General features: G+C 38.8%; 1 pseudogene; it reads right to left on the bottom strand.

Annotated features, from left to right (window-relative positions):
* The window catches only part of LOC132155510 (neprilysin-like), a 140,634-nt pseudogene that overhangs the window by 18,513 nt on the left and 98,533 nt on the right, over positions 1 to 23,588 (bottom strand).

The raw sequence follows: 23,588 nt of genomic DNA, 5'->3' as shown, positions 1-23,588 counted from the left end.
GAAAAGCATTTCCCTGCGGCCCTTTGGAATTAACAATTGGGTTGTATTCAATTTTGTCCGAGCGTCTTGGGTCACTCAATACAACCGGTCTTTTAAAATGGCAAAATATGGATAGGAGAGCGGGAGGGCAGGTTGGAGAGACTGGCCATCGATAGCGCGGACCTGTTGAAACGCATGTTTTAGGGTCTCATCCTGAGACTGCTCAAGAGGAAAGTCATCACGCTCCGAGAGAATCAGTCTCCCGATTTCGTTCGGTTCCCCTGAAGCAGAACCCAGCGGTCCTGGCTCAGTTTCCCCCACCTGTACCCGCGTGGTCTCCTTCCGCGCCTTATTTCCCAAAGAGGCATCCGCACATAACGACCCCAATAAAACCATAAACGCGGGCCAATTCGTTCCCAAGATTATCGGATGCCGGAGGTGGGGACTAACCGCCGCCTCCACACTATGCTTTTGTCCCCGGAATTGAATTATAATTGGGACAACCGGATACTCCACCACATCCCCGTGTACGCACCGCACCTTAACCACGCAGCTTGTATCCAATGCCCCCGGTTGAATCAGGCTTTGATGGATTGAGGTTTGGTTACATCCTGAATCCACCAAGGCCGGATATGTACCCCCCTTGATACTCACGGGTATTTGGTACTCACCAGCCTGACCGGGGGTGACCTGCGGAACGTCCGGGACCCGGATCATCGTCCCCACCTCCATCACTGGACACCTGTCCACGGAATGCTCTGGGTCCCCGCAACGCCAACAGGCCAGCCCAGACCTACCCGCCGCCCCAGTGGCAGGGAGTGGATTGGAGAATTGGCGCAGAGAGAGCGGAGAAACGGAAGCACTGTCCCCTCCGGCAGCGACAAGCCCCACCCCCCTGGGCGGGGCCCTTGGACTCGCAAAATGGCCCGGGTCAGATGATACGAGGAGGGCGGGGTGGACGGGACCTAGGGAGAGGGACAGGGCGAGAAAGAGAGGGGGGAGAGAGGGAAGGAGAGAGAGAGTTAGTAGGTGGGGGTGCAACGACCCCTGGGCACGCCACCATGTGGTCCTCCGCCAGGTGGATGGCCGAGTCCAGCGACGTGGGGCGGTGGCACTGGACCCACTCGGCCGTCTTTTTGGGAAGCTGAGCGATGAACTGCTCCAGCACCACCAGGTCGACGACATGCTCCACGTCGCTTCCCTCGGCTAGTAGCCACTTGCGGCAGGAGTTGTTCAATTGCTTTAACACAATGTATTTCGTTTAAAGCGCTATATAAATAAAGGTGACTTGACTTTATATATATAAATACATAAGTTAAATTGGGCCGGAGCGCACCGGAGCGCAGCTCCGCCTCCTCGGGTCCTCAACACACCATGCCGGAGCTCAGCTCCATCTCCTTCAGCACCTGAATTATTTTTCATCTCCTGGTAAATATGGCATATGAGACTGAATATTTAGCATAATTAGCAAGACTACACAGAGACACCCAGGCTACATGGAATTATCAGTCGTCATAATGCATTAATCCCTGCGTTCTCTGGTTCAGCACCCCGCCCACCATCAACGTTACCATGGAAACCTGCGAACGGCTAGCAAAATCAGTCTTTTAAATTCAACCGCCTGATGGGCTCATTGTGCTGTCTAATTCTTTATGGAGCATACGTGAGTATCTGGTTTAATTTACCTCAGATAAATAAGATACATAATTATTCAAACACAACCTACAACTTCATTTTCTAATCTGACTAATGTAGCCTCGCTTGCACTGTTTAGTTTTTCATTAGATTTGTCTGCTAAGGCCATAGCTGCCAACTTTCACGCATTCGCGCTCTCACGTGACGCCACACATCAATTTTCTCACGCACAGTAAAATCGCAAAGCAAAGAGGACACAGAGACTGACAGACAAGACAGAGCAGGATACTTATGTTATAAAAAATAATCTCATCTCTCAGATTCTGTCAATTTTATTACGTAATTCAAGCAATAAATACAGTTTTGGCACTTGTAAATGTGACGTGACAGATCCCTATAGCGTCACGTGAACGGATGATCTCTAGCTAATGAACAATGTTAAATACAGTTGTTGTTATAATAAAAAAAAAAAAAAAACGCATTATATGTCTGGGCTGATTAGAGTTTTTCGTCCCACTTTATATTAGGTGGCCTTAACTACTATGTACTTACATACAAAAATAAGTACAATGTACTTATTGTGTTCATATTGTATTGTAAAACACTTTTGCTGCTATTGAGGTGGGATGGGGTAAGGTTAGGGAGAGGGTTGGAGGTATGGGTAAGTTTAAGGGTGGGTTAAGGTGTAAAGTATGGGTCAACAGTGTAATTATAAATGTTACAGAAATTAAATACAGATGTAATTACATGTAGTTTTTTTTTTAAATATAAGTACAATGTAAAAACATGTATGTACACAATAAGTACATTGTACTAAATTATTAATTAAAATGTAAGTACATAGTAGTTAAGGCCACTTAATATAAAGTGGGTCCGAGTTTTTTTTTTTTTTTTTTTGAGAAAAATCTTGTGTAGCCTACCTAATATTTATCCAAATGAGTCAATATTGAATCAAATCACAAGCACTGAACTGAATTTAAATCATAAAACCTAAATAAAAAAGTTGCTTGCTACTAAACCTAATAAAATTCTGCTTAGTTACTAAAATGTTCAGTTTTGTTTTCACACAAATTTGATATAAAAAAAAAGAATATATATATATATATTTAAAAAGTATATAATTATCTAACATCTGACTAATTCAGGCATGCAGTCCAGGATGGTCCCAGAGCATGAGCTGGAGCTTTTTGATCAAATAAATGTGTTGTCACCTGACACCTGGCCCTCTCCAGTGCCACTGCTGTATGGAGAACAAGAATTGAGGCAGCTGTGTGATGGTCTGGCAATGAACTACTGTAGTGTCAAACAAGGTTTAAGGGACTAGGAAAACCCAAACATGGCAATTAAAAAGGGTCTTCTGAAATTAAAACACACAGTAGATACTAGGGATGGCACGGTTCGCTGAAAAAACCTGTACCGTTCGGTTTCAACACACACGGTTCGGCACGAGCTGGGACCGTGGTTCAACTTAAATCTGACAAAGCATCTGTAATATGGTTTGCTATAAATAGCACGTAAAACAAACTGGGTTCAGTTAATATATGTTTCTGTTGATGCATGCGCATTCTAGATTTCCCAGACATTACAACAACAGCGATGATAAAAAAAAATATAAAAAAAACCTGGACAAATCATTCACTCTTGATCAATGTGAATGCCGTAAACTGGATTAAGAGCATTCCATCATCAACCGGGTGCTGAAAGTGCGGGCACACAGATGAGATCTGAACAGCACACGTTAACCCTTGTGCATTGTTCAAATTCACTACCCTTTCGTTATGTTTGGGATGAAAACATCTACTCAATTAAACTGCTGTAAAAATTTATCGGATAAATATTTTTTTTCAATTTTTTTTGGCATAAATCTATTACAAAACTATCAAATGTTTTTAAAAAATCCAAGATTTTAACTCTTTAATTTCCAAGTTCATAAACAATGTCACTGATTTGGGGTGAAAAAACAAAATAAAAAAATGACTTATTTTCAATATAAAAGTCATTGTGGCTGGATTTTTTTTTTTTTTACTTTTTATCACAGTCTTGGGCATGTCAAAGATTAGTAGTAACATTGGCTTTGATGCATTTTTAGTTTTTGTGCAGCATTATATTTAAAATTTTTCTCCCTCATTTATTGTTGGTGGCTGTTTTTGCCCCATTGACTTCCATTATAATGACATTTTTTGATTGCAAAGCCATGACACCATATAATCATGCATTCTTGATTGTTTGTGGTTTTTCCCTGTTGGGAAGAGGTAAAATCTGTTATTTTTACAGTTGATCACTAGGTAGGACCATTAACCCTTTAGATAGGTCTGTGCAAAAAAAAAAAAGCTTAGTTTCTGACTTGTACACAGCAAAATTGCAAGTGTTAATTCGAAAAAGTGCGCATATTGTCCCTATCTTTTCAGAGTTACTTTAACACTCTTCAAAGAGTTACATGTTTAACACTATGATTGAGTTATATGTACACGGTATAGAGTTAAAATACAACTCTGGTCTACACCACAGAGTGTTGATTTTTCCTTAACACCAGTGTAAAGGGTTACAATTTAACACATTTAAGATAGATTTTAACTCTTGATATTTTAACTCCAGTGTATTGAGTTAGCATTATAAAAACTCTCCTGCACAGCAAAAAAGTCAAATTTTACACTCCTGGAATGTATTTATGACATTAAATAAATTAATCCACAAATCAATACATGTTTACATTTATTTATTTAAATTGAAACATTGTAACTTTATCCCTGCACCAAAATGTCTTCACATTCAGTGTTTTCAATACATGTAAACAACATGTTCTTGATAAAATTAAAACATAATGTCAAAGCAAATCAGTGTAAAGGCACAAAATACATATTCTTATTTGGTCCATATGTCCTCTGAATTTCATTAGGTTTATCCACCTTTTTCCTGATGTATAAATGGGTGCCGCCATTTGTAAATTCTATGGGTGTAGCTTCCGGTCTCATTTGCGTCCAGCTATTTTTAGCTGTACAAAACAGTTCGTTTTGCTGCTTGATATTGACAATTAATGTGTCCTATAATACTATTTTAATCTGTTATCTATATTAAGAACACACTTGTTTGTAATGCAAACAGTTTTACCATTTACTGCACGTTGTTATTCTCCTCGTTATAGCAGCTAATGAAACAAAGTCTCACTCATAGACTTACTTCTGTCTTGAGGAAAAAGGTGGATAGTGCTTACATTTATCTGCTTAAACCAGAGCATCTCATTCATTACCATCAAAGCTGAATGCAGGGTCGTACTTAGCTGATGCGTGACCCGGTGCAAAGTAAGGAGCATTCCCGGGTGGGGGGTGGTGGGCTCATTCAATCCGTTTACCCCTCAAGTGTGGGGCCCAGTGCGACCACATCGGTTGCACCCCCTAAGGACGGCCCTGGCTGAATGTATGTTACTGTTCACTGAACAAAGTCTGTGCCAGTGGCATTTGGACCTCCTTGGAAAAAGTAGTCTCTTTTTTTTTCAGGACGACAGGATATGGTCCTCTTCCGTTTCCAGCTAAGCAAGAAATCCACTCCCACTTGCAGCATCACAAAAGTGCTCCTGTAAGGTTGGGGGGAAAAAACAGAATAAATTCACATCCATTTATCAAAGCTATTATTAATTAGTGAAATATCAGATACAAGTATCAAGTACAATACAATAATAGTTTACTCAAAACATTTACCCTAAAATTCTGTCATCATTTTTTTTTTATCTTGATGTGGTTCCAAACCTGTATGACATACATGTGTCTTACATGGTGTCTGTGGAACGGCATGAGTATAAGTAAATAACAATTCAGGTGAACAATTTGTTTTAAGGGTTATTTCCAAAAAAAATGACGTCATAATTTATTTACCTGACTGCTGGTCTCTGTGTATGAATGTGCATTCATGAGACTCTTTAAGCAAAGCAAAGCAATTCAATCCAACTCAACTAGGAAAAGCACACAAGTTGTGAACAATCAAGATGAATAAAAACAAAATAAAATAGAATCTATATACAGCACTTTTTTTCTCTGAGGTGAATATATCTGTTGTGCTCATATCTGTTGTGGGTCAAAACACCGCTCTTCTGTTCCGATCAAAACAGTAAACAGGTTCTCCCCAGTCAGTGATGCACCCACTGAGAAACCTGATGAAAGTGCTCTAGTTATTGGTGATTCTATTGTACGGAACGTGAATATAGAGACACCAGCCACCATAGTCAAATGTTTACCGGGAGCCAGAGTAAAGCCCTGCATTTCAGCCCGAGCCCGACGGGCCCCGACTTATTTACGCCCCTAGGGCCGGGCTTCGGGCCAATTTTCACGTCATAGTTCACCTGCGGGCCGGGCCTCGGGCCTCGGGCCTTTTCTTTGGGTTATCCTTCTTTTTATATTTTTAGACATTAATTAAAAAAATGAGAAATTGACGTCGACGATAGAAAAAGAAACATAGAGAGACATTTCATAACCTCATAACTTTTATAATGTGATAATTACACTGACATGTGACTGACATGACAGTCTCACGCACGCACGCACACAGAAGGTGTTCCATCAGCGCGACCCACGATTCACTTCATGTGCAAATAATGGAGAATATTAAGAGAAAAATCGCAGATGGCCAACTTAAAATGGTAAAAAACACCAGAGGAAAGGCAAACTTCTGGGCTGTTTTTCAAATCGTTACAACCTTAAATGATGAGTCAACTGGTTATGCACAATGTACAATTTGCAAGGCTGTGCTAAGCTACGATAGTAAGAAGACGGGATCATCTGATTTACAAAGACATTTTGAGCGTGGTGGATGTATCGGTAGCGGACCAACCAGCAGCAGCAAACAAATGAGTGTGAGTGTTTTCCTTGCCAAACCAACTCCTTCTAGAGTGAAATCACTTATCACAGATAAATGTGTGAATTTCTGTTGTAAGGACATTCGGTCATTTGAAACGGTAGCAGGGAACGGTTTCATCCAGTTAGCGCAAGAGCTAATAAATGTAGGTACAGCGCATGGATGTCTGTCAGCAACAAGTTTACTCCCTGACTCCACCACAATCTCTCGAAAGTGCAAAGAACTGGCAACTGCTAAGAGAGGGGACGTGGTTGAAGAAATCAAGGGTGTCATGTCGTTGATAAATGTGGGCATGACAACTGACATGTGGACGGATGATCACTGTAAAATAAGCTACATGTCAATCACATGTCACTATGTCACACCACAATATGACATGAAGAGCAGGGTGCTCACTACAACAAGCTACCCAAACGAGGCCAAAACAGCAGACAATATTCGAAAAGAGTTGCAGCAGCAATTAGTCTCAGTCCTTGGATTTGATGCCTCGGTGATGAATTGCGTTGTCTGGGTAACCGATCAGGGCGCTAATTATGTTGCCGCTCTATGCCCATACCGACGCCTGGACTGTCAAGACCACCTGTACAACACTGTCCTCCGGCATGCCTTGAACCCAGATGAGCTTTCAGAAACAGTCCCAGAAGTAGCAGAGACCCTTCAGGTCGCAAAGGCTTTAGTCCAATATATAAAGCAGTCAGGTCTGACAAGCCGGTTGTCAAAAACTGTCAAACAGATGGCAGAAACTAGATTTAGCACCGTATTTCTCACACTGGAGTCAATTGAGTCAGTCTACGCAGAGATACAGGAGATACTTCAGAGCCGTGGTGAGAGCCAGCGACTACACGTTGTGTCCCCTGATGTGCTGGCTTTCCTGGTGCAATTTCTGCGCCCGTTCTACGATGCACAAAGGGAGTTGGAGGGGGATAAATACCCAACACTGAACCTCGTCGTGCCCTGGCTTCACAAGCTGAAACACCATTGCCAGCCAGATGTGTCGGACACTCCTTCCCAAGCAATTATCCGCCAACGACACCTTGAGTGGATAATAAAGAAAATCCATATCCAGCCACTTCACAAACTGGCCATATTCTTATGGCCAAAGTTCAGTCAGTTAAGGATGTTTACCAATGCCGAGAGGGATGACATCTTTCAGCCGGCCAGACGTCAGATAGCCCGCTTCAGAGAGGAGGGGACGGCAGTGCAAGGGGCGGATCAAGCAGCTGGTGAGATTTTCTTTTAAGTGTGTATTATTATTATTATTATTATTATCAGGCCTGTTATTATTATTATTATTTCACTTTATTTGCACCTGCAACCATACCAAGTCACTTATTATAGTAGTAGCTATTATAGGCCTCTAAATAAATGTATAATCATAGCCTACTTGGCCAACTAATAACTATAAAATAATGATGATTCATGCAGCGGCGAGCATTTTTGTCTCTGAACCTGTTGCTGCGGGCCACGCAGCAAAGAAGAGAGCGCTGGCCGAGTTTGAGGAAGAGTGGGTAAACATTGTGGAGCAGGACGAGGATGACAACGATGAAGTACAGCAATACATGTGCCTCAGTCACAACATGGAAGGTGATGGACGAGATGTGTTGCTCTGGTGGAAACAGCACGAGACCCTGCTACCGCAGCTGTCAAGACTGGCTCGCTCTGTGTTTAGTGTCCCCGCCAGCAGCAGCAGCAGCGAACGTGTCTTCAGCGCAGCGGGAAGAGTGATAGAAGAGAGGAGGACTGGGTTAAAACCTTCCACTGTGGATGCTATTCTTTTTCTCCATGATGCTCTGTTCTAACTTTTAGTTTGATTGGTCTTTATTTTCGTTTAACTGTTGGAAACTACTGATGTTTTTAGTTTGATTGGACTTTATTTTTGTTTAACTGTTGGAAACTAATAGAAAAAATGGCCATGTTCTGTGGTGCATTTTTAAGGTATGATAACCTGCCAGTTTGTTTTTAATTTATTTAATTGAATATGTTTAGATTGTAGGCTATTGCTCATTTTGTTTGCGCGTGCTGTTGCGAGCAGCCTGAGCCTGCCTCAGTATTTCAGAAAATGTTGTTTTACTTACTGTGGTTTAATAAGTAAACATTTATTAAACAAACTGTCTGTGTGATATGCTTGAAGTGTTTTATATTTATTGATTTTATTGTTGCCAAGTAAAGTATTAGCGTTGATTTGAGAGGCTAAATTGATCAAACATGTTTGCTCGCTGTCAGCTCGGCTGCTTAATCGTCATAAAAAGAAAAAATTCTCCAAACATTTATCTAAATTAGCTAACTTAATTAAGAAATGAAAAAATGAAAGAAATGAAAAGAAACATAACAAAAAACCTGAATTATTTAATGGCTGCAAATAGGGCAGGCTGCCGCTGTGTAAAGAAAAAAAAAAAAACGGGCTCGTGTAGGACTCGGGCTGATAATTCTGATGAGCTGTCGGACACGGGTCGGGCTAGGGCCTCAGCATCTCGGGCCAGAGCCGGGCTCGGGCCTAGATTTGAGGCCCGTGCAGGGCTCTAAGCCAGAGCGCCTGACATCTTGGCAAATTTAAAAGTGCTGGCTAATGCTAAACGTAAATACAGTAAGATTGTTATTCATGCCGGCGCTAATGATGTTCGACTTCGCCAGTCGGAGATCACTAAAAATAACATTAAAGAGGTGTGTGAACTTGCAAGCATGATGTCAGACACTGTAATATGCTCTGGTCCCCTCCCTGCTTATCGTGGTGATGAGATGCATAGCAGATTGTCATCACTCAATGGCTGGATGTCTAAGTGGTGCCCACAGAATAACATAGGTTTCATAGACAATTGGACGAGCTTTTGGGGCAGACCTGAGCTGTTTAAAAGAGATGGTCTTCATCCCTCCTGGGGTGGCGCCACTCTTCTCTCTAGAAATATGGCAAATAGTCTTAGTGTTTATACTTGACTAACTGGGGCCCAGTTCAGGAAGCAGACAGACTGGCTAAACCGACCGTCTGCTAGCTGCCTCCCGTCACAGAGGTCAGTTAATTCTCAGCACATAGAGAGTTTTTCACCTAGATATCACACTATAGAGACTGTGTCTTTTCCCCAAACTAGAAAAAACAAAAAACGTCCAAACCAAGTTAAGATTAACAATTTAATTGAGGTTCAACAAATAAAAAACAGAAGCAATATGGATAAACAAATTATAAAGCTTGGCTTATTGAATATCAGATCCCTTTCTACGAAAACACTTTTTGTAAATAATATGATCACTGATCATAATATAGATGTACTCTGTTTGACAGAAACCTGGCTAAAACCTGATGATTACATTATTTTAAATGAGTCCACCCCCCAAGATTACTGTTATAAACATGAGCCGCGTCTAAAAGGCAAAGGTGGAGGTGTTGCTTCAATTTATAACAACGTTTTCAGGATTTCTCAGAGGGCAGGCTTCAAGTATAACTCGTTTGAAGTAATGGTGCTTCATTTAACATTATCCAGAGAAAAAAATGTTAATGATAAATCCCCTGTTATGTTTGTACTAGCTACTGTATACAGGCCACCAGGGCACCATACAGACTTTATTAAAGAGTTTGGTGATTTTACATCCGAGTTAGTTCTGGCTGCAGATAAAGTTTCAATAGTTGGTGATTTTAATATCCATGTTGATAATGAAAAAGATGCATTGGGATCAGCATTTATAGACATTCTGAACTCTACTGGGGTTAGACAACACGTTTCAGGACCTACTCATTGTCGAAATCATACTCTAGATTTAATACTGTCACATGGAATTGATGTTGATGGTGTTGAAATTATTCAGCCAAGTGATGGCTGTTCCATAAGAATTGCATAAGAATTGTCTTAAACCAAAGACAATTGGGTTGTCCCGCAGACAACCCCTCCTGCCTGCGGGTGTCGCTGTTGGGTGTTGCACGGTGAGTAATGGCTTCTCCCGTCATTGTTACTTGCACCTCTTGCCACATGTACAGTTTATCTATCTCTGTCGCTGATGAAGAATTCACATGTGATAAATGCAGGGAAATAGTTAGGCTGACAGAGAAGATTTCAGAATTAGAGACACACATCCAAACTTTAATTGAGGACAGTAAGAATGTTAGGGCTCTAGATACGGCTTTGGATGCGTCTAGCTCAGGGATTCCTGTACATTGTTCGGTTCCGGAAACAGAGCCCCAGCAGCAGGGCAACTGGGTGACGGTGAGGCAGCGTAGTCGTGGGTCAAAACACCGCTCTTCTGTTCCGATCAAAACATTAAACAGGTTCTCCCCACTCAGTGATGCACCCACTGAGAAACCTGATGAAAGTGCTCTAGTTATTGGTGATTCTATTGTACGGAACGTGAATATAGAGACACCAGCCACCATAGTCAAATGTTTACCGGGAGCCAGAGCGCCTGACATCTTGGCAAATTTAAAAGTGCTGGCTAATGCTAAACGTAAATACAGTAAGATTGTTATTCATGCCGGCGCTAATGATGTTCGACTTCGCCAGTCGGAGATCACTAAAAATAACATTAAAGAGGTGTGTGAACTTGCAAGCACGATGTCAGACACTGTAATATGCTCTGGTCCCCTCCCTGCTTACCGTGGTGATGAGATGCATAGCAGATTGTCATCACTCAATGGCTGGATGTCTAAGTGGTGCCCACAGAATAACATAGGTTTCATAGACAATTGGACGAGCTTTTGGGGGCAGACCTGACCTGTTTAAAAGAGATGGTCTTCATCCCTCCTGGGGTGGCGCCACTCTTCTCTCTAGAAATATGGCAAATAGTCTTAGTGTTTATACTTGACTAACTGGGGCCCAGGTCAGGAAGCAGACAGACTGGCTAAACCGACCGTCTGTTAGCTGCCTCCCGTCACAGAGGTCAGTTAATTCTCAGCACATAGAGACTCTTTCACCTAGATATCACACTATAGAGACTGTGTCTGTTCCCCGAACTAGAAAATACAAAAAACGTCCAAACCAAGTTAAGATTAACTATTTAATAGAGGTTCAACAAATAAAAAACAGAAGCAATATGGATAAACAAATGATAAAGCTTGGCTTATTGAATATCAGATCCCTTTCTACGAAAACACTTTTTGTAAATAATATGATCACTGATCATAATATAGATGTACTCTGTTTGACAGAAACCTGGCTAAAACCTGATGATTACATTATTTTAAATAAGTCCACCCCCCAAGATTACTGTTATAAACATGAGCCACGTCTAAAAGGCAAAGGTGGAGGTGTTGCTTCAATTTATAACAACGTTTTCAGGATTTCTCAGAGGGCAGGCTACAAGTATAACTCGTTTGAAGTAATGGTACTTCATATAACATTATCCAAAGAAACAAATGTTAATGATAAATCCCCTGTTATGTTTGTACTGGCTACTGTATACAGGCCACCAGGGCACCATACAGACTTTATTAAAGAGTTTGGTGATTTTACATCCGAGTTAGTTCTGGCTGCAGATAAAGTTTTAATAGTTGGTGATTTTAATATCCATGTTGATAATGAAAACGATGCATTGGGATCAGCATTTATAGACATTCTGAACTCTATTGGTGTTAGACAACACGTTTCAGGACCTACTCATTGTCGAAATCATACTCTAGATTTAATACTGTCACATGGAATTGATGTTGATGGTGTTGAAATTATTCAGCCAAGTGATGATATTTCAGATCATTATTTAGTTCTTTGCAAAATTCATATAGCCAAAATTGTAAATTCTACTTCTTGTTACAAGTGTGGAAGAACCATCACTTCTAACACAAAAGACTGCTTTTTAAGTTATCTTCCTGATGTATCCAAATTCCTTAGCATATCCAAAACCTCAGAACAACTTGATGATGTAACAGAAACTATGGACTCTCTCTTTTCTAGCACTTTAAATAAAGTTGCTCCTTTACGCTTAAGGAAGGTTAAGGAAAACAGTTTGACACCATGGTATAATGAGCATACTCGCACCCTAAAGAGAGCAGCCCGAAAAATGGAGCGCAGCTGGAGGAAAACAAAACTAGAGGTATTTCGTATTGCTTGGCGGGAAAGTAACATATCCTACAGAAAAGCATTAAAAACTGCTAGATCCGCTTACTTTTCTTCTCTTTTAGAAGAAAACAAACATAACCCCAGGTATTTATTCAATACAGTGGCTAAATTAACGAAAAATAAAGCCTCAACAAGTGTTGACATTTCCCAACACCACAGCAGTAATGACTTTATGAACTACTTTACTTCTAAAATCGATACTATTAGAGATAAAATTGCAACCATTCAGACGTCAGCTACAGTATCACATCAGACAGTGCACTATAGACCCCCTGAGGAACAGTTCCACTAATTCTCTACCATTGTATAAATTTGTTAAATCATCTAAACCAACAACATGTATGTTAGACCCTATACCATCTAAGCTCCTAAAAGAGGTGCTTCCAGAAGTCATAGATTTTCTTCTGACTATTATTAATTCCTCATTGTCATTAGGATATGTCCCCAAAACCTTCAAACTGGCTGTTATTAAGCCTCTCATCAAAAAACCACAACTTGACCCCAAAGAACTAGTTAATTATAGACCAATCTCGAATCTCCCTTTTCTGTCCAAGATACTAGAAAAGGTGGTATCCACACAATTATATTCCTTCTTAGAAAAAAATGGTATATGTGAGGATTTCCAGTCAGGATTTAGACCGTATCATAGTACTGAGACTGCTCTCCTTAGAGTTACAAATGATCTGCTCTTATCATCTGATTGTGGGTGTATCTCTCTATTAGTTTTATTGGATCTTAGTGCTGCGTTTGACACAATTGACCACAACATTCTTTTGCATAGACTTGAACACTTTGTTGGCATCAGTGGAAGTGCATTAGCATGGTTTAAATCGTACTTATATGACCGCCATCAGTTCGTAGCAGTGAATGAAGATGTATCCTATTGATCACAAGTGCAGTACGGAGTACCTCAAGGCTCAGTACTAGGGCCGCTACTCTTCACGCTTTACATGTTACCCTTGGGAGATATCATCAGGAAACATGGTGTTAGCTTTCACTGTTATGCTGATGATACTCAGCTCTATATTTCTTCGCAGCCCGGTGAAACACACCAATTTGAAAAATTAATGGATTGCATAGTCGATATAAAAACTGGATGACGAGTAATTTCTTACTGCTAAATTCTGAAAAAACAGAGGTGTTAATTATAGGACCTAAAAACTCCGCTTGTAATAACCTGGAACACTGTCTAAGACTTGATGGTTGCTCTGTCAATTCTTCGTCATCAGTTAGGAACCTAGGTGTGCTATTTGATCGCAATCTTTCCTTAGAAAGCCACGTTTCTAGCATTTGTAAAACTGCATTTTTCCATCTCAAAAATATATCTAAATTACGGCCTATGCTCTCAATGTCAAATGCAGAAATGTTAATCCATGCATTTATGGCCTCAAGGTTAGATTATTGTAATGCTTTATTGGGTGGTTGTTCTGCACGCTTAGTAAACAAACTACAGCTAGTTCAAAATGCAGCAGCAAGAGTTCTTACTAGAACCAGGAAGTATGACCATATTAGCCCGGTCCTGTCAACACTGCACTGGCTCCCTATCAAGCATCATATAGATTTTAAAATATTGCTTATTACTTATAAAGCCCTGAATGGTTTAGCACCTCAGTATTTGAATGAGCTCCTTTTACATTATAATCCTCTACGTTCGCTACGTTCTCAAAACTCAGGCAATTTGATAATACCTAGAATATCAAAATCAACTGCGGGCGGCAGATCCTTTTCCTATTTGGCGCCTAAACTCTGGAATAACCTACCTAACATTGTTTGGGAGGCAGACACACTCTTGCAGTTTAAATCTAGATTAAAGACCCATCTCTTTAACCTGGCATACACATAACATACTAATATGCTTTTATTATCCAAATCCGTTAAAGGATTTTTAGGCTGCATTAATTAGGTAAACCGGAACCGGAAACACTTCCCATAACACCCTATGTACTTGCTACATCATTAGAAGAATGGCATCTACGCTAATATTTGTCTGTTTCTCTCTTGTTCCGAGGTCACCGTGGCCACCAAATCCAGTCTGTGTCCAGATCAGAGGGTCACTGCAGTCACCCGGATCCAGTACGTATCCAGACCAGATGCTGGATCAGCACCTAGAAAGGACCTCTACATCCCTGTAAGACAGCGGAGACCAGGACAACTAGAGCCCCAGATACAGATCCCCTGTAAAGACCTTGTCTCAGAGGAGCACCAGGACAAGACCACAGGAAACAGATGATTCTTCTGCACAATCCGACTTTGCTGCAGCCTGGAATTGAACTACTGGTTTCGTCTGGTCAGAGGAGAACTGGCCCCCCAACTGAGCCTGGTTTCTCCCAAGGTTTTTTTCTCCATTCTGTCACCGATGGAGTTTCGGTTCCTTGCCGCTGTCGCCTCTGGCTTGCTTAGTTGGGGACACTTCATCTACAGCGATATTGTTGACTTGATTGCAAATAAATGCACAGACACTATTTAACTGAACAGAGATGACATAACTGAATCCAATTATGAACTGCCTTTAACTATCATTTTTGCATTATTGACACTGTTTTCCTAATGAATGTTGTTCAGTTGCTTTGACGCAATGTATTTTGTTTAAAGCGCTATATTAATAAAGGTGACTTTGACTTTGAATCATTGCAAGAGGAAGTGATCACGTTCATCTGTCAGCAGTCATTTTGACTGTCATGACAAACGAAGCTCCAGTCTGGAGTCACATTTTTATTCATCTTTTAGATTTTTTTTCAGAACTTGTGAGCAATTCAGAGTGAACTAAACTAAAAGTGTCTCATGAACACACAGAGACCAACAAAGTCAGGATGTTTGTTAAATAATATGAAAAAGTTCAGTATGTTTCTCACCAAACCTTATTGTATACCCGCAGAACACTTGGAATATACATCACATGATACATAAGACCACTCTGTTATACTTTGGCTTCTATTTTAACACCTTGATGTTGTTCGCCATAGACTGACATTATATGGGCAAACACATTTGGGACATTTTATTTAAATCTCCTTTTGTGGTCTGACAAAGAAACGTATGACATAGGACAAATTCAAGGATGAGTAAATGATAATTGAAATTTGAACTATCCCTTTAAAGAAAAGCATTTAACTCACTGTAAAAGTAAATATTTTGTTGTAAAAAGTAGTCCGTCTTACTGGAAAATAGGTTGCGATTCCTGACTTCCATGTTGATCTCATTGCACTGAGGCAGGGCTCTGTCTATCAAAATGAATGCGCATAAATGGGACAGCAGCTAAATAAACGACAGAACAAGCATACCAAAAAAATTATATCTGATATGTAGTTCATGTTACCCATGTGTCTCTTGTGAGGGCACAAATTCACTTTGAATGATGAACAATTTAACTCATGAAGTATAGAGAGTTTGAGTATATTGAAAAGTTATTTACAAATATATACAAATGAAAAACGTTATATATATATGTGTGTGTGTGTGTGTGTGTGTGTGTGTGTGTGTGTGGAAAAAAAATCACACAAATCCAATATATTGACACATCAAGGCATGCACAGCATACAAATATCATTATTAAATAATATTATTTTATGAAATACATAACGTTACAGTAAATGAAGTAAAACACTTACTTTCAATGTTTTCTTTCCCTGTCTGGTCCGCTTCGAGTTAAAGAATCTAACGTTATCTCTCTGAGGAAAGTGTAGGAGTGCACAACATATTAGTGTCGCTATAAATCAATATGATGTTATACAATACATATTTTGAATGAGGTAAAATCCTTACTTCTGCTCTCTCCCTTCTTTAAGTAACGTTAACCCGCATCTGCACTGCATACGTTAGCCATTCAAATCTGTGAGGAACGGTTTGGCTCATTTAGGCGCGCACAGCATTTAAATATCATCATAAGTAAAATCATCTTATAAAATACATGTAAACGAGGTAACGTAAAACACTTACTTATGGTGTTTTCCTTTGATAAAACCAAATTCACCGTCTTCTCCCCATCGTGAGTGAAAGAAAATATCTCTCTTTTGGAAAGAACGGCACATAAATATCACTATAAATCAATATAATGTTATTAAACACATATTTTAAAAGAGATAAAAACACTTAACGTAACTTACTTTCAGACGTCCTCGTCTGTTCCGCATCGGGAGTGAAAGAAAATGTCGTTGAGAAAAGTTTATGCGCACACAGCAAATAAATATCGTTATAAAACGATGGGATATTACAAAACACATTTTATGAGTAATATTATACACTTTATTTCGCCGTTTTCCATCTTCATACGCACCGCATCGTGAACAAAGAAAATGGCATCTGTGAAAGAGAGAGAGTGAGAGAGAGAGAGTGGGAGAGACCTTTGTACACCTCAGCTCTCAGAACTACATGGAGTAAACAAAAGTGTATTTATGCACCTGCTGCCTTTTAATGGTAGTGATAAGTATAGACTAAACAAAAGCAAAGTACGTGGATTTAAACACATGCATTGCCATCCTGCTGGTCATTTGATGGTGAGAAGAGCAGCTAGCAACACAAGAAAGGGCTTGACTTGTGCCAAAGTTTTAGAAATGATTATGCAGCTTGACCCCTCCAGCGAGCAATACCAATACCAAGTTGGTATTGCATTTTGGTTCATAATAAATTATGTTCATAAATCTGATGCAAAGAAGACAGGTTTACAGGTTTTAAACTGGCTTTACCATCAAGAAAAGACAAGCATTTCACACATAGGCCATCCGTACGTTTCAACATCAAAAGGCAGCAGGTGCATAAACACACTTCTTTTTTTATTGTTTACTCCATGTAGTTCTGAGAGCTGTGGTGCATATTTTGATTTTTTCAGATACATCAAGGTAAGTGCACAAAGGTCTCTCTCACACTCTCTCTTTCTCTCTCTTTCTCTCTCTCTCTCTCTCTCTCTCTCACAGACACACACACACACATACACTATAATTTGCTGTTATACTCCATGTAACTCCATATACAAGCCAGAAACTAAGCCTTTTTTGCACAGGCCTATCTAAAGGGTTAATGGTCCCACCTAGTGATCAACTGTAAAAAATACAAAAAGGGGAAACCACAAACAATCAGGAATGCATGATTATATGGTGTCAAGGCTTTGCAATCAAAAAATGTCGTAATAATGGAAGTCAATGGGGCAAAAACAGCCACCAACAATAAATGAGGGAGAAAAATTTAAATCTAATGCTGCACAAAAACTAACAATGCATCAAAGCCAATCTTGTTACTAATCTTTGACATGCCTAATCTTTGACTGTGATAAAAGGTAAAAAAATATATATCCTGTCCACAATCACTTTTTATATTGAAAATGTCATTTTGTGTGTTTTTTTTTGTTCCCAAATCAGTGACATCATTTATGAACGTGGTAATTAAAGAGTTAAAATCTTTAAAAAAAAATTTAAACATTTGGTAGTTTTGATCAGGACTGAGGTTGATTAATAGATTTATGCAACAAAAAAAAAAAGAAAAACATATTTATCTGATACATTTTTACAGCAGTTTAATTTAGTGGATGTTTTCATCCACGAACATAACTAAAGGGTAGTGAATTTGTCCACAGTGTATTGTTAAGTTTTTGAAAAATTTCTAAATAAGATTTGTCACCAAAAATCATTCCATTAGCTGAAACACAGAGAAAGTTGTGGCCAAAATAAGACTCAACTTTACCCCCTAGTGGACGAAACGTCACAACAACGTATAAGGGTTAATATGTATTTAAACTAAGCTCATTAAAATTTTGTCAGTTTAAACATTTAAGAGCCAGAGGATGTGAGCTTGCGTGCGCATTAAGCACAATTGTGCATGTGCTCACCAGAAGCGCGCAAACCACTGCCTCAGAACGTGCACAAATATTAAGCTCTCTCTGAAGTAGTGTTTAAATGGACTAATTCACACAAAAAATATGTCAAGGTTCCTGTCTTGGTAAGTATCCTACAGCAGACATAGCCGGCTAGACGTAGATCGTCTGTATCAGTGCATTCTCTTTAAAGTGACAGTCTTGATATTAATCGAACAGCAACAACAAAGAAATCACTCACTGCTCTTGATTGAAAAGCTTTTGTAAATTGAATAAAGAACAATCTTTAACTTATGCAGTCAAATATGCGATACTTTATTCAATTTCTGTACCTAAAAACTTATGCTAGACCTGCCTAAAAAAAAACTTTAAAAAAAAACTGAAAAACACTACTTATTGTTTTTATCTTTACTCTATTGTAGTTGGATAGAATATTCTTCTTCTTTTTTTTTATTAGAAAGTATAGTTTTTCCATAAACATAGCACAAACCAAACTGTACCGAAACCGTGACTCTAAAACCATGAAACAAACCGAACCGTGAAAAAGTTGAACCGCTCCACCCCTAGTAGATACACTGGCTGTGAGCACAGCTAAATGTGAAAGGGGATTTTCAGCAATGAATATTATTGTTTCACCACTGAGAAATCAGCTGAAGATTTTCAATGTGTCCTCTTTGATGTTCGTAAAGTTAGTGGGCCCACCACTAGAGTTGTGGAGCCCAACTGTTTGTTAGGAAGTGGGTGATAACAAGGAGGTCAGCAGACCATGCTGCCTGTAGACAAAGACAGCATAAACCAGAGGAGCCTGCATTTACTCCTATTTGGAAGCTGATGAATGCATGAATTGTAGTATGTGAATAAGTAAATCTGATGTATTTAAAGTGTAAACTGTCATGTCTGCAAAAGTGTTGTTTGGGTTGTTGAATAATGCATTGAGTTGAGTAATTACCTCCCGTGTCGGTGTGATTAAATCAAATATAACATAAACTGCCAAAGAAATTGGCCCTGATTCTCTTAAATCAACATAATTTTCTTGTTTAAAAAGATGTTTACATCTTTGCCAACCAATATTTTCAAACATGTTCAATTTTATACATTTTCTGAGGGTGAAGTCCGTTGCCTCGTTGTTAACATTAAAGGTAAAAAATTATAATTTTTTTCAAGTATTTATCTTTGTTAACTACTCAACCTTACCTTACACATTAATACTGGAAAAATAGCGCCTTTGGTGTAAAACACATTAAGCCAATTTATGGCACGATTTTTAATGATGACCACCGTATAAGGGCTCCCCCTCCCTACAAAAGCCAATTTAACCATTGTATATATATGTAAAAAGCTCATAATATAAACAAAAATGGAGATAAACATCTTTTCAATTTAGTTTCATAATGATTTCAAGTTTTATCAAATGTTAGTGTAATTGTTTACCAATGATAAGTCACTGAAGAGCACATGATATGAAATATATGTGAAATACGAGGAAAAAGATGAGGTGAAAATAAATATCAGTTGTGAGCAGAAATTTCATATTGCCATTCTAAAATGTTAAAAATGTCATTTTCACAGAAAGTGTTAAACACACATACCTGTAGATTGAGATATGATGGACTTATGTTTCGTAAAAATGTATGTCTGCTTTTCGACAATATTAGAACAAATGTATTAGTGAGTGTCAATTACTTTCCTATTTCCAGAGGCCAAATTTGTGCACTGTGCACACACTGTGCTGTCGGGTACATGTGGTGGGCCTGAGGCCAAGAGAGTCAAGTGGTTAATGAAGTGTTAGATTAGTGTGTTTTATGACAGGTGGAAATGTTGCACTGCTCAGCTCTTCATGCATACGAGAAAATTGATCCAATTCAAATAATCACACAGGACTCAAGAGTATGTACAAACACACACAAGTACATTTTCAAGAACCATTATAGGACCCATAAAGGCATAAACTGTACACATACAGCTCACCATCTCTTTGCTATCTCCTGCAAAGGCTTCCTCCACATACAGTCTCCCCAAAGCATTATCCATGTTGTTGTTCACATAGATTCCATACTGCTGGTTCAGAGGTGGTCCCATAGATAGCCTGAGAGGTGTGGTAGCAAGATTATAAATGTGTATAAAATTTTGCCTGTAATTGACAGTTTGAATGTTTTCTTTCCTCCTTACCTTTCTGAACGCTTTCCTGGTCTCCCTGTATGTCCTGCTCAAACCAACCACCAGATTCATAATGAAACGCCATACCATGAAGTTCTGAATGTCCCTGCGCATACAATCACAGAATGTGAAAGAACATTATTTTGTGTATTTGGTGTAATGAAATGTGCTTATGCCGTTTAAGGTTAAAAAAACACATTATTTTTGCTTTCACAACTAAACATACAGCATCTGTCTCCACAACATGGCAGCAGCAATAATCCTTCAGCAAGAATCAAAGTAACACCTTTCTTTGCGTGAACATTTGGGCAGCGTTATGCAAATCTTCCCATATCATGAGGTGGACATGTGGGGGTGTGTTTAAACGTCCCGTTTTAGGAGGGAGTGGACAAGTTTTAACTTTTATAAAGAATATCTCTTTGGGTTTGAGACTTTAGTCTTTGCAACTTTAGGGATCTTATCTAGTCACGGACGGATTGTAACTCTCCAAAGAGAAAGGAAAATTTGAAATTGCATCCTATGACTCCTTTAAAAGTAGAACTCTTTTGTAACAATAATTTCATAAGTTGGGGGTCATTTTTTTTAAGAATGTAATACTTTTATTCAGCAAGGATAAAAAATTTATAAAAAGTGATAGTAAAGACATACATTGTTACAAAATATTCATATTTTAATAAATACTGTTCTTTTTAACTTTTTAATTCATCATAATGTATCACAGGTTCCAAACAAATATTAAGGAGCTGTTTCCAAAATTCATAATAAGCCAGCATATTAATGATTTCTTACAGATCATGTGACACTGAAGTTTGTAGTAAGGGCTAATGAAATTCAGCTTTGTCACCAAAGGAATACATTACATTTTAAAGTATATTACAATAGAACATCATATTTTAAATTGTAATAATAGTTCACACATATTTTTTTTTCTTTCTGTATTTTGATCAATCTTTTGAAAGGTAGTGTATATATTAATTAATGATCTTTTAAACATGACATAATGTTTGTTTATTACTTATTAAGATTAATATAAAGTATTACCAGTAAATATTTAGTGTTCAGTTATGTTGGACATTTATACAACTTTCTTTAATGTTTTTGAATTTTGTGCTTACCATCATGCAGAATAGCGTTGCCTGTGTTTAGGATGTGGCCACTCAGCAAGTAATAGCTATTCTAATGTCAGTAATGACCAGTGGTGGCTCGTAGGGGAGGCAGGGGAGGCACAGCTTACCCAAAATTTTTGAGGTGAAAATAGGAGGAGGGTGATTTAATGTTAATAAAATTCACAATTACAGTTCAGCAATTTCACTGCTGTAATAGCATAACATGTTACTGAAGTTGGAAAGCACTAGTGGTGAAAATTATGATTCTATCTAGAGATTCGTACATTTTCAGTTCGTTCACCAAAATGATTCGTTCAGAATCGTTCACTGATTTGTTCAGTGATCATTTCTTCATATTACACAAAATATGCCAGCAGGTGGCAAAAAAAAGAGTGTGTTATGTCTTTAGTCAATGAACGTATTCACTTGTTACAAAAACTGATCTGACTTTATTAAAATGTGTGTATAATCGCATTCAATATATAAAGTCTAATTAAGTCGTTTAGATGAACAAAGCACAAGGTTTTCTTTCCTAATTAGCATTTTAATTGTTTGGTCAGACAGTTTGTATATTATATATTCACATTCATAAATCGGGGATTAAACGTGGAGTTGCTAAATATCAAAACAAGCGTATGTGCAGAGTACCTATAACTGCGCTTTGCATTTTCCGAGATTGACATGCTAAATGGCAGACTAAGCCGGTTTACTCTCATTCATTTCGTTCATGAACAAGATAAGCGATGTACCAGTTCATTTCATTCACAAACGACGTGTATCCGTTCATTCAACTCATGCACGAATGACATGGGTACCAGTTCAGTCATTTCATTCACGAACGAGCTGTACTAAATCATTCAACTCGTGCACGAACGACATGGGTACCAGTTCAGTCATTTCGTTCACGAACGATAAGATCTCTAGATCTAGTTCAGACTCATATGAAACTCGTTCATTGAAGGGCGTATTCGTTCACTACATTCAACAAACCACATACTCTGTCACATCTCATACTCGAAGGCTATTGGCTCAAAGTTGAGTAATTCTTTGACAGGATGAAATGGTTGTTACCCGGTTCACAGAGCTGCGCATGCGCTGCTTATAGCGCCGAGCTGCTGTGGAGGGAGGAACTTCAGCGAACGAGAAATATGAGTCAGTGGATTACGTGAACGAGAACGATTCGTTCACCTAAAAGATTTGTTCAAAAAGAACGATTCGTTCACGAACGACACATCACTAGAAAGCACTGCTTTTCTATCGCGAATGAGCCGAATCTGCTGATGTTATCACAACCACTAAGTGATAAAGAAGGGGAGGGGTAGGCTAGGGGGGATCTTGTGCCTCCATTGGTAAAAAAATAAATAAAATAGCCAATCAGCATCGAGTGTTCACTTTCGGCGCTGAGGAGTGTTGAGAAAAGAAACCTTGCGAGGGAGGCTAGCCTCCATCTCGCCACCTTGTGCTGCGCTGATAATGTACCAAGTGCTAATAAGGTGTATTGAATATTTGATCACCAACAGATTTACCAAGCAGTCATTCAAACAGTATATATACAAATTAAAATAAAGGGAGAACATGCCTAAGATGGATATAGGCTAGCACAGTCCTCTTAATTAAATACCACAACAGACAGCTCTCTTTTAACACAGACTTTTAAAATGGATGGATGTTTGCTTCAAGTGACAGACCAGGTAAGTTAAGTTATATTATCTTGCAATATGTGTGTCGTTTTCTTAACGTGTTCTGGCTAAAAGCAACCAAAAGCCATTTTAAAGTGGTTAAGCAAATAATAATAATAATAAAATAATAATAATCGGCAGGGATCTCCAGACCAATACAATTAGTGTGCCTCCTCTATTTTAAATCTCATGAGCCGCCACTGGTAAGTTTTTCCTTATTTGTTCATTTTATACAATTTGTATAATGAAGAAAAAACTGCTTGTGTAAACATTAGAAAATTAATTAAACTTAAGTAATGTAATACAGACTTGGTCCTATGTAAGAAAATTTACATAATTAAGTTAAATA

Source organism: Carassius carassius, chromosome 13 (assembly GCF_963082965.1).
Source record: "Carassius carassius chromosome 13, fCarCar2.1, whole genome shotgun sequence".
In the NCBI taxonomy this organism is placed as follows: domain Eukaryota; kingdom Metazoa; phylum Chordata; class Actinopteri; order Cypriniformes; family Cyprinidae; genus Carassius; species Carassius carassius.
The sequence above is the reverse complement of the archived record's forward strand: the minus strand, read 5'-3'. Positions and strand labels throughout refer to the sequence as shown.